This window comes from Camelus bactrianus, chromosome 3 (assembly GCF_048773025.1).
Source record: "Camelus bactrianus isolate YW-2024 breed Bactrian camel chromosome 3, ASM4877302v1, whole genome shotgun sequence".
In the NCBI taxonomy this organism is placed as follows: Eukaryota; Metazoa; Chordata; class Mammalia; order Artiodactyla; family Camelidae; genus Camelus; species Camelus bactrianus.
Window position 1 is genome coordinate 24977042 of NC_133541.1, and position 13292 is coordinate 24990333.

General features: G+C 37.5%; 1 long non-coding RNA gene and 1 pseudogene across 4 annotated transcripts in view; one reads left to right on the forward strand and one right to left on the reverse strand.

The window, feature by feature from the left end:
- Positions 1–13292, reverse strand: part of LOC123617009 (uncharacterized) — a 430324-nt gene that overhangs the window by 373616 nt on the left and 43416 nt on the right. The gene's annotated exons all lie outside the window — the stretch shown is intronic.
- Positions 12088–13208, forward strand: LOC105069435 (glyceraldehyde-3-phosphate dehydrogenase-like; annotated as a pseudogene).

Genomic DNA, 13292 nt, shown 5'->3' on the forward strand with positions numbered 1-13292 from the left:
TAGATAACTGATACTGCATAAGCCACAGTACCAGAGAGATATGAGCAAGATGAAGAAGCAGAGAAACCATTCCCAATTAAAAGAACAAGAGAAATCCCCTGAAAGAACAATCAATGAAATAGACATCGATAGCCTACTAGATCAAGATTTCAAAAAAGGAGTGATTAAAGCACTGAAGGAACTAAAAGAGATAGTGTTTAGAGATATAAAATATGTCAAAAATGAAACTGAAGCTATAAAGAAGAACCCAGTAGAACTGGTAAACTCACTGGCTGAGATGAGAACTGATCTAAAGGCTGTGCAAAGCAGACTAGACAATGCAGAGGAACAAATAAGTGACCTAGAAGACAGGACAACAGAAAGCACCCAATCAGAACAACTGCAAGATAAACAAATAAAAACAAATGAAAACAGCATAAGGGACCTATGGGATAATATAAAGCGTGCCAATCTTCGCATAATATGGGTCCCAGAAGGGGAAGAAAGAACAAAGGGGACTGAAAAGGAGAAGAAATCATGACTGAAAACTTCCAAGACTTAAAGAAGGAATCAGATATCCAAATATAGGAAGTTCAAAGGGTCCCAAACACGAAGAACCCAAACAGACCCACACCAAAACATATCATAATCAAGATGGCCAGAGTCAAGGATAAAGAAATGATCCTAAAGGCAGCAAGAGAAAAGCAAAGAGTGAGTTACAAGGGAACCTCCATAAGGCTCTCAGCTGATTTCTCTACACAAACACTACAGGCCAGAAGGGAGTGGCAAGATATATTCAAAGCCCTGAATGAAAAAAAGATGCAGCCTAGGATACTTTATCCAGCAAGGCTATCCTTTAGGATAGAAGGAGAGATAAAGAATTTCATAGACAAGCAAAAACTGAAAGAGTTTAGCAACACTAAACCCATGCTAAAAGAAATATTGAAAGGTCTACTCTAAATAGAAAAGCAGCAGGATGCTACAGAAATGAGAAACTCATAACTGGAAAGGTGATAACTCATGAATTACAAGTAAAATAAACACGAAATTGTAAAAGAAGGCATCTAAACCATTAAGAGTGGGAGAGGGAAGCAAGAAAATATAGAGTATTTTTTTTCTTTTTTTAAAAACTTCTTTGTTTTCGGTAGGATGGGTTCAAGATATAGTAGTGGGCTAATAGACTTACAGAAAAGGGTAACCACAAGCCAAAAACTTACAAAGGAGTCACAAAAACTAAATAAAATCCATGATAATATAAAGGAAAATTACCAAACCACAAAAGGAAGAAGAAAGAAACAAAGAAGAAATGCCAAATCAATGGCAAAAATAAGTTCAAAATGTCAATAAACACATGTCTATCATTAATTACTGTAAATGTTAATGGACTAAATGCTCCAGTCGAAAGACATAGAGTGGCAGACTGGATAATAAAGCAAGAACCTTCAATATGCTGCATACAAGAGACCCACTTTACAGAGAAGGACACATATAGACTGAGAATGAAAGGATGGAAAAGGATATTCCATGCAAATGGAAAAGCCAAAAAAGCAGGTGTAGCAGTACTGATTTCAGACAAAATAGACTTTAAAACAAAGGCCATAAAGAAAGATAAAGAAGGGCATTTTATAATGATTAAAGGAGTAATACAATATGAGGATATTACACTCATGAATATATATGCACCCAATATAGGAGCACCTAAATACATTAAACAATTACTAACAGAGATAAAGGGGGATATTGATGGGAATACAATCATAGTTGGAGATTTTAACACTGCATTAACATCACTAGACAGATCTTCCAGACAGAAAATAAATAAGGCTACAGAGATACTAAATAATACAATAGAAACATTAGATTTCGTGGATATTTTCAGAGCATTACACCCCCTAAAAATAGGATATACATTCTTTTCAAGTGCACATGGAACATTTTCTAGGATTGATCATGTACTTGGGCACAAAAGAAACCTCAACAATTTTAAGAAGATAGAAATTATCTCAAACATCTTTACTGACCACAATGCCATGAAACTAGAAATCAACAACAGAGAAACAAAGGAGAAAAAAAGGAAAGCATGGAGATTAAACAATATGCTATTAAAAAACCAATGGGTAAATGAGGAAATCAAAGCTGAAATTAAAAAATACCTTGAGACAAATGAAAATGAAAGCACAACCACACAAAATTTATGGGACACAGCAAAGGCAGTGCTAAGAGGGAAGTTTATAGCGATACAGGCCTTCCTCAAAAAAGAAGAACAATCTCAAATAAACAATTTAACCCACCAACTAAAAAGAACTAGAAAAAGAACAAAATACCCCAAAAGGCAGCAGAAGGAAGGAAATTGTAAAGATGAGGGAGGAAATAAATAAAATAGAGATTTTAAAAAACATAGAAAAAAATCAATCAAACCAAAAGCTGGTTTTTTGAAAAAGTAAATAAAATCGACAAACCTCTGGCCAAACTCACAAAAAAGAAAAAAGAGAGAGCACAAATTAGCAAAATAAGAAAGGAAAATGGAGAAATTACAACAAATAAAATAGAAATACAGAATATCATACGAGAAAATTATGAAAAACTATATGGAATCAAACTGGATAACCTAGAGGAGATAGACAAGTTTCTGGAAACATACTGTCCACCAAGACTGAATCAAGAAGAAACTGACCACTTGAACAAACCAATCACTAGAAATGAAATCAAAATAGCAATAAAAAACCTCCCTACAAATAAAAGTCCAGGACTGGATGACTTCACTGGGGAATTCTACCAAACATACAAGGAACTCATACCAGTCCTTCTCAAACTCTTCCAGAAGATTGAAAAGGAGGGAATACTCCTAAACTCACTCTATGAAGCCACCATCACCCTGATACCAAAACCAGGCAAAGACACTACCAAAAAAGAGAATTATAGGCCAATATCATTGATGAACATAGACGCCAAAATCCTCACCAAAATATTAGCAAATAGAATCCAACAACATATAAAAAAGATTATACATCATGACCAAGTGGGGTCCATCCCAGGGACACAAGGGTGGTTCAACATACACAAATCAATCAATGTAATACATCACATCAACAAGAGAAAGGACAAAAACCACATGATCATCTCAATAGATGCAGAAAAATTATTTGATAAAATTCAACACCCATTTATGATAAAAACTCTCACCAAAGTGGGTACAATATATCTCAACATCATAAAAGCTACATATGACAAACCTACAGCCAGCATAGTACTCAATGGTGAAAAACTCAAAAGCTTCCCACTAAAATCTGGGACAAGACAAGGATGCCCACTATCACCACTCCTATTCAACAGAGTCTTGGAAGTCCTAGCCACAGCAATCAGGCAAGAGACAGAAATAAAAGGGATCCAAATTGGAAAAGAAGAGGTAAAAGTGTCACTATATGCCGACGACATGTTATTATATATAGAAAACCCTAAAAGGTCCACACAAAAACTACTAGAGCTGATCGAAGAATTCAGCAAGGTAGCAGGTTACAAGATAAACGTTCAAAAATCTTTACACTAATGATGAATCAACAGAAAAAGAAAGTAAGGGAACAATCCTCTTTAAAATAGCACCCAAAGTAATAAAATACCTAGGAATAAATCTAACCAAGGAGGTGAAAGAATTATACACAGAAAACTATAAACCATTGATGAAGGAAATTAAAGAAGACTTAAAAATGGTAAGCTATCCCATGCTCTCAGATTGGAAGAATCAATATTGTTAAAATGGTCACACTGCCCAGGGCAATCTACAGATTTAATGCAATCCCTATCAAATTACCCAGGACATAGTTCACAGAACTAGAACAAATCATAACAAAATTTATATGGAATCATCAAAGACCTAGAATTGCCAAAGCACTACTGAAGAGAAAGAAAGAGGCTGGAGAAATAACTCTTCCAGACTTCACACAATACTATAGAGCTACAGTCATCAAGACAGCATGGTATTGGTACAAAAACAGACATATAGACCAACGGAACAGAATAGAGAGTCCAGAAATGAACCCACAAACTTTTGGTCAACTCATCTTTGACAAAGGAGGCAAGAATAAACAATGGAATAAAGACAGTCTCTTCAGCAAATGGTGTTGGGAAAACTGGACAGCAGCATGTAAAGCAATGAAGCTAGAACACTCCCTTACACCACACACAAAAATCAACTCAAAATGGATCAAAGACTTAAACATAAGACAAGATACCTCCTAGAAGAAAATATAGGCAAAACATTATCTGACATACATCTCAGAAATGTTCTCCTAGAACAGTCTACTCAAGCAATAGAAATAAAAGCAAGAATAAACAAATGGGATCTAATGAAACTTACAAGCTTCTGCACAGCAAAGGAAACTATAAGTAAAACAAAAAGATAACCTATGGAATGGGAGAAAATTTTTGCAAATGAAACCGACAAAGGCTTGATCTCCAGCATATATAAGCAGCTCATACGACTTAATAAGAAGAAAACAAACAATCCAATCCAAAAATGGGCAGAAGACCTAAACAAGCAATTCTCCAAGGAAGACTTACAAATGATTAATAGACACATGAAAAAATGCTCAGTATCACTAATTATCAGAGAAATGCAAATCAAAACTACAATGAGGTATCACCTCACACCAATCAGAATGGCCATCATTCAAAAATCCACAAATGACAAATGCTAGAGAGGCTGTGGAGAAAAGGGAACCCTCCTACACTGCTGGTGGGAATGCAGTTTGGTGCAGCCACTGTGGAAAACAGTATGGAGATTCCTCAAAAGATTAGGACTAGACTTACTGTATGACCCAGGAATCCCACTCCTGGGCATATATCCAGAAGGAACCCTACTTCAAAATGACACCTGCACCCCAGTGTTCATAGCAGCACTATTTACAATAGCCAAGACATGGAAACAGCCTAAATGTCCATCAACAGATGACTGGATAAAGAAGATGTTGTACATTTATACAATGGAATACTACTCAGCCATAAAAACTGACAACATAACGCCATTTGCAGCAACATGGATACTCCTGGAGAATGTCATTCTAAGTAAAGTAAGCCAGAAAGAGAAAGAAAAATACCATATGAGATCACTCATATGTGGAATATAAAAACAAACAAAAAAACAAACAAACAAAAAAACCAAAAAAACAAAGCATAAATACAAAACAGAAATAGACTCATAGACATAGAATACAAACTTGCAAATTAATACAAATTAATTCAAAATGGACCATATACTTAAACGTAATACATAAAACTATTACTCTTTTAGAGTAAAACATAGGAGAAAATTTTTGAGACCTTGAGTTAGGCAGCAAGTTCTTAGATAAAAAGCCAAAAGCAGAATGCATTTTAAAAAACTGATAAATATGGCTTCATCAAAATTTAAAACTTTTGCTTTGTAAAAGACACTATTAAGAGGTTGAAAAGAAATGCAACAGGCTGGGAAACAATATTTCCAAATCACATTTTTAACAAAGACCTTATATCTAGAACATACAAAGAGCACACAAAACTAAACAATAATAAAACAACCCAACTTTCACAAATGGCAAAAATACTTGAACAGAAATTTCACCAAAGGAGAAATAGGGATGGATCACATGAATGTGAAAATATGCTCATAATCACTTACCATTTGGGAAATGTAAACTAAGGCTGTAAGGAATATCATTATTTACTCATTAGCTTACCTACTTACAATATTAATTGTTGACAAGGATGAAGAGCAAATAAATCATTGCCAGTGAGAAGGCAAAACTGCACAGTCACTTTGGGAAGAGTTTGAACTTGAAACATACACTTAACAACATCACCCAACAATCTCACTCCTCAATATTTATGCAGGTGACATGAAAACATAAATTCATGTGCATAAGTTTTATAGCAGAATTACCAGTTATTACTCCAAACTGAAAACAACCCAAATGTCTCTTAACTGCTGAATGAATAAATAAAATATGGTACATCCATACAAGTGAATACTACTCAACAATAAAAAGGAACAGACCATACACACAATAACGTGGATAAATCTCAAGTGCATTTTACTAAGCCAGATTCTATTTATATGGCATTCTGGGAAAGGTACAACTATAGGGATGGAGAAGAGAGCAGTGGTTTCTAGGAGTTAAGAATGGGAGGAGGGCTTAACTGCAAAGGGTTAGCATAGGAAATTTGGTGGGAGACGACGGAACTGCTCTGTATCCTGATTGTGGTTGTGGTTACACAATTCCATGCATTTGTCAAAACTTGTAGAACTCTGTACAAATAAAAAATCTTCCTTAAAAAATGTGGAAAGGGTGGGGATATTTGGAAAATGTCTTGTCTAAAAATGTTTAAGAATAAGAGAGGTCATCAGCAGTCCTGAATTTTTTTTGTGACTCCAGTGACCTGTGGTTCACTTGGTAATTTAGCTTTTTATGTTGCTTTAAAAGCAGTGGTTAATACCAGGGACCTAGCTCTGGTTTTCATATTCATGAAAATAAAGAGGTTGACAAGGCACTGTGAAAAGCATGTGTTCTTTTACTTTATCTCAAACAAAGCCTGATGCAACAAAGCAGTTTCCATAGTAATGACACTTATTATTCAACACCAAGACAAATAACTATAAAAATACATAGATAGTGCAGAAAGCATACATGCCAAAACTAAATGAGGCCTCCAAGGAAATGATTGGCCATTTTAAACAAAATTCCTTTGTTCTTCTAAGATCAAAGTTAGTCTTTTAATCTTGCTTTCACCTTCCTCATGGTGAGAACCTGAAGGCCTTTCTTCATCTCTCATCTGTCACCGAAAATATAATGGAAAGGACAGAGGTTATCCAAAACATCTGGTGGAGAAGGTGCCCCACTATCTATAATTGAGCTTTGAATGTGTATATATGTTTGGGGGATGGGATTCAAAATGATTAGTTAATGGGTTAATAAGCACTGTGCTGTTTGCCTTCAAGAATTTACAAATGAGTCACATAATCAAAGGACGTGGCATTAGAGAGACTCTTAGGGACCATTCAATTCAACTTCCTGTTTCAGAGATGAAAAAGAGGTGGCCCAGTCAGTGATCATACAGCTGTGTTATGACAGAGTCAAAACTAAAACCCCATCTTCTGACATCTTCTGACCCTTTCTGACCCCTAATACTCTACCCAGAGCCAGCCTGTAAAATCTTATAGGGCCTCACACACAGAAGGGCCTCACTCTTGGTTTAATGCTCTGCTGTTCTTATCTTGAAATTCTTAGTAACTTTTGAACAAAGAGCCCCATATTTTTATTTTACACTAGGTCCCACAAATTATGCAGCTGGTTCTGACTTCATCCTTCCCCTCGCAAAGGTTGTCTCATAGAAAGAAAACTTCATATTCCAGCCAATAGAAAGAAGAAAAATTCAAGAGCTAAGGAAACATAAAATAAACAAACAAAAAGCAACAGGCAAAGTTTCTAAAGAGAAGAGCTTCTTATGCATCCAAGAGAACAGCAACTAACATGGGACAAATGGCTTCATGGGAAGTAATAAGCTCAAGTTCCTAGGGAACCATCAATAGCAGGGATTAAGTGGGAGAGTGAGGGACACATTCAACTAAGTACGTAATTCACCTGAATGTTCTCTTACCAACCAGGCCTCAATAGATCTGGCTTGTCTTCTTATGCTGGAATCACAGGAAACATCTCATCATGTGGAAAAAAATAAGTCTCTAGAATGAAGGCCATCATGAGGTGCTTACACAACAAAGCACACACAGATTTGCCACTGAGGTATTGGGGAGTGTCTAATTGTTAGAAATGTTACATTGGGCAATAATACTAATAAGGATATTGGGGAAGTCTAATCCTTTTGATCATTACTAATATTAGTCAGAGGTATTTATATTTGACAGGTGAACATTCTGTGATCATGAATTCCATCTCCCTTTCCTTCAGCAAAGATTATATTTTTGGTGAAGCAATATTGGGTAGGAAGACTTGAAGCCTTAAAAACACCAATTCAACTTTAATTCCCAGTGTTACCATTCACAGTGTTATTATTAGCAAGTCATGTAAACCCTCTAAGTCTCAATTTCTTTATCTGTAAAATAATGACCATAAACCTACCTTGCTTAACTTGTTAGATACGTTAGCTTGCAAGGATTTGCTTTCCCCAAAGTGTGTTCCACATAAGACAAGTTCTGGAGAACAGTAAATGAGGTCTATGGATCAAATTAGTTTAGGAAATAAAGAGTTAAACTAATCAAACTGACTTATTTAATGTGTAACTTCTAAATTATTATATTAATATATTAATTAATATAATAATTCTTAGTGAATTAACAAGAGTGTAACCATGCAGGATCCTATTGTTATTGGTGACCATCTGATATCTGTAATGATGTTTGTAACCACTTAACTGTATAGTGGTTTAACTGTATAGCATGGATTCTTCTCATGCTCTTGCTGACCAGGGTTAGGCTGGAGGGGAAGGTGCCTTGGGTAGTATGCCCAACCCCCTTTGGTGCTATGCGTGGGGATCATGCTCAGTGCTTTTGCCCCCAGTGTCTTCCTCTTAACCCTGACACCTCAGAAACTACAGTTGGGTATTTTGTGCATTTTTTTTATTTACAACTTGCCCCAATTGAGCATGTCTGCAGTTGTTTAGGGGCCCCTTGTGGTTTCTTTGTATCCTGTTGTTTGAGGTGTAGGCTTCAGCCTCCAGCAGGAGGTCCCAGACCTCAGCCTGCTTAAAAAGCTAAAAGCATTTATCAACCTGACTTTAAACTACACAAGTTTTTCTCTAGAGCTCTTTTCCATGGACCCCCTTCTTATGCATCCTTTATTTTAGGTACAAGAATATTAAGATTCCCAAACCCAGAAGTAACCTTTATAACTAGCAGAGGGAAGGGGATTGCTGCATCTGCAAAAACAAGAACAACTCTGCAACAGTTTGTTACCCCTGTATGCAATCTCTATGTAAACTAGCTCCGCTCCTTGAACTCTTGAACTTTTACTATAAAACCCCCTGCCTTCTCTCCCCAGCAGGCTCATAGTCTTGGAGGCATTAGCTCACCGTGACCTCCATTGCCTGGCAAAGAAATAAAGTTGCCTTTTCTACTTCATCCAAAACTGTGTCCTCAAGTCTCAATTCAGTAAGCAGGGTGCTGAGGCAACAAGAGGAAGATACTATTTACAGCATGTCCCAAATTTATTTGATTAGATGAAAACCTTTTACGACCATTTTTTGAAACTAGTGTTACATGAAGCACATTTTTGAGAATGCTGAATTAATCACATACAGTCAATAAATGCTCCTTCCATTTATGTTAGTTGTAATATCTATAAAAACATAAAGATTCTTATTATCACAACACATCACGCCCTGTGGAAATGGGAGAGAATGAGAGGAAAAAATCAGCCCTCATTATGTTTCAATCTGTTCTCCTATTAGTAACTGTGCTGTTGTTGTTGCTGTTTTTCCAGAACATCACCTCTGCTTCCTATTTAGTCATATGCTATTGTTTCATTCTTCCCTGGGTTTCCATTTGAGAAAAATGTGCATTATCACTGTGCTCACTTGACCTAGGGTAAACAGCTATGGACAAGTCCCAATCCTCAGTTCTAATACCAGTTCTGCGACTAACTCTGTGACTAAGTCTTTTTAGTTGTTTTTTTTTCCCCCAACTTTCCTAGACCTTGTGAAAATGAATGAAATGTTATTGTTTTGTGATAAAATTAAATTTTATAACATTCTAGAACTGGAAGAGTTGATAAAAAAGACTTTAGTGACTTCTAGTTTCCAATCCAGCACATAAGGGGTTGGAAGTCATCACCCCCATCCAGACAAGAAGAAAAAGTTCAACAAACTGAAGATCAACAACTTTTCTTAGATCTATCAAAAAAATTAAAATCACAAAACAAACCACTGCTCCCAAATTTTGAGAGATAGACAGGCAGATACAGAGAATCACAACCTACTGGAGCAGAAACCTCCATGGGAACCAGTACCAGGGCAGGAAAATCTAGACTATAATTGATGAATTGCTGGAAATTCAGGGTGGACGAGTTTGAGACTTAAAAATTCCAGGGAGGGAGAGTCTTAGGGGGCCTTTTACACTTTTGAAAGTCTTCCCTCCAGGAGCCCTAGGAGGTTCTCACAAAGATGATTGGAGAAAAATCCCCTCATGCTTCCATCAGGGGAAGGGAAAAAATAGACATTTTGTATCCAGCCCAGAGCAGTCTGTTCTTAACAAAATAAACTATTTCACCAGAGCTTAACAGACCTGGGGAAAGAGAAATTATCAACTCTAGTTTCCTCTAGCCTTTAATGTGAAAGAAGGGAAATAAACAATTGCAGCCTCTTCTAGACTTCCTGTCTCACTTAAAGGGGTGGGGAGGGGAGGAGGGACTTAAGAAGCACTTTTAAATGTCTCAGCCCAGAAGCATAAGCTCACTAAAAAACTGAGACCTAACCACAGGACTAACAACACTACCCCTCCCCCACACCATACCACCACATCAATAAGGCCTACATACTGAAGTTTCTTTTATCCAGCATATCAGATCCAGCTCGCTACAAAAAAATTACAAGACATACCAAAAGGTAAAAAACACAGCTTAAAGGAATAGGGCAAGCATCAGAACTAAACTAAGATATGGCAGGGAAGTTGGAATTATCATCAGACTGGGAATTTAAAATAACTATAGTTAATATGCTAAGAGATTAAGAAAATGAGAAGAAAAGCCACAGACTTGGAGAAAATATCTGCAAAATACATATCTGATAAAGGACTGCTACACAAAATATATAAAGAACTTTTACATAGTGACCAAGTGGGATTTAGTCTATGGATACAAGTTTAACATACGCAAATCAATCAATATGATACACCACATTAACAGAATGAAAGATAAAAACTACACGATCATTTCAACAGAAGCAGAAAAAGCATTTGATAAAATTTAACATCCATTCATAATGAAAACTCTAAATGAAATAAGTATAAAAGGACATTTCCTCAACACAATAAAGGCCATTTATGAAAAACCCACAACTAACAACATAATTAATGGGAAAACAAATGGAAGTTTTTCTCTCAGATCCAGTACAAAGCCACTTTCATTCAACATAGTTCTGACAGTATTAGCAAAAGCAATCATGCAAGAAAAAGAATTAACAGGCATCCAAATCAGAAAGGAAGACATAAAATTTCATTTGTAAGTTACATGATCTTACGTATAGAAAACCCTAAAGACCAAAAAATGGTAGAACTAATAACTGAATTCAGCAAATTATGAAAAAAATTTAAAATAAAAATGTATTCAGCAAATTATGAAAAAAATTTAAAATAAAAATGTATTTGTATGCACATGTGCATGCACACACACATACACACACACCACAAACACCATAAAGAAAGACTGCTAAATTTGATTTTACTGGAAGAGTATAAAAACAGCCACAAGATGGGAGAGGATATTAGCAACACAAGACTTTTTATATTTGTAGAAACTCCTAAAAAAAAAAAAGACCATCCAATAAAATAGGAAAAAAAAAAAGGCTAGTGACTTGAGCAGGAACATCATGAAAGAAGAAATCTAAATGATGAATAAATATATGTGTTCAACCTCATATCTAATCAGACAAATACAAGTCAAAACCAGAATGAGATACCACTGTACTCTAAACCAATTTAAAAAAATTAAAAGGTCTGAAAATACTATGCGTTAGGTAAGGAAACTGAGCAAACTAGAAACTCTCATACTGTGCTGCCGGAAGTACAGATTGGAAACAACCACTTTAGAAAAGCAAATGGGCATTAGCTACTAAAATTGAATATGTGCATATCCTACGATCCAGAAATTCTGCTCTTGAGTACATCCCCCAGAGAAACTCTTGCATATTTGCATCAAGATATACATACAAGAATGTTCTTGGCAGTCTTCTCCTCAACAGTCCAAAACTGGAATTTTGGAAACAACACTGTCCATCAACAGCAGGATGTATTAATTCTGGTATATACCCCTAATAAAATACTACACAGCAATAAAAATGAATAAACAAAAATTATATGCAACAAGATGATTGGCCCTTAAAAACAAAATATTAAGCAGGCTCTCTGCTCTTCCCCATTCGACAGACAGCCGCATCTCTTGTGAGTGCCAGCCGAGTCTCTGAGACACAATGGTGAAGGTTAGAGTGAACGGATTTGGCCGTATCGGGCGCCTGGTCACCAGGGTTGCTTTTCACTCTGGCAAAGTGGACATTGTTGCCATCAATGACCCTGTCATTGACCTCAACTACATGGTCTACATGTTCCAGTATGATTCCACACATGGCAAGTTCCATGGCACCGTCAAGGCTGAGAACGGGAAGCTTGTCATCAATGGAAAGTCCATTACCATCTTCCAGGAGCGAGATCCCACCAACATCAAATGGGGGTGATGCTGGTGCTGAGTACATTGTGGAGTCCACTGGTGTCTTCACTACCATGGAGAAGGCCAGGGCTCACTTGAAGGGTGGAGCCAAGAGGGTCATCATCTCTGACCCTTTTGTTGATGCCCCCATGTTTGTGATGGGCATGAACCACGAGAAGTATGATAAGTTCCTCAAGATTGTCAGCAACACCTCCTGCACCACCAACTGCTTGGCCCCCCTGCCCAAGGTCATCCATGACCACTTTGGCATCGTGGAGGGACTTATGACCACAGTCCACGCCTTCACTGCCACCCAGAAGACTGTGGACGGCCCCCCAGGGAATCTGTGGCATGATGGCCAAGGGGCCGCCCAGAACATCATCCCTGCTTCTACTTGGCACCACCAAGGCTGTGGGAAAGGTCATCCCAGAGCTGAATGGGAAGCTCACTGGCATGGCCTTCCGTGTCCCCACCCCCAATGTGTCTGTTGTGGATCTGACCTGCCGCCTGGAGAAACCTGCCAAATATGACGACATCAAGAAGGTAGTGAAACAGACATTGGAGGGCCCCCTCAAGGGCATCCTGGGCTACATTGAGGACCAGGTTGTCTCCTGCGACTTCAATAGTGATACTCACTCTTCCACTTTTGATGCTGGGGCTGGCATTGCCCTAAACGACCACTTTGTCAAGATCATTTCCCGGTACGACAACAAATTTGGCTACAGCAACAGGGTGGTGGATCTCATGGTCCACATGGCCTCCAAGGAATAAGAGCCCCTGGACCACCAGCCCCAGCAAGAGCATAAGAGGAAGAGAGAGGCCCTCAGCTGCTGGGGAGTCCTGGCCCCAACTTGATCCCCCAACACACTGAGAATCTGACCTCCACAGTTTCCATCCCAGACCCCCTGAAGAAGG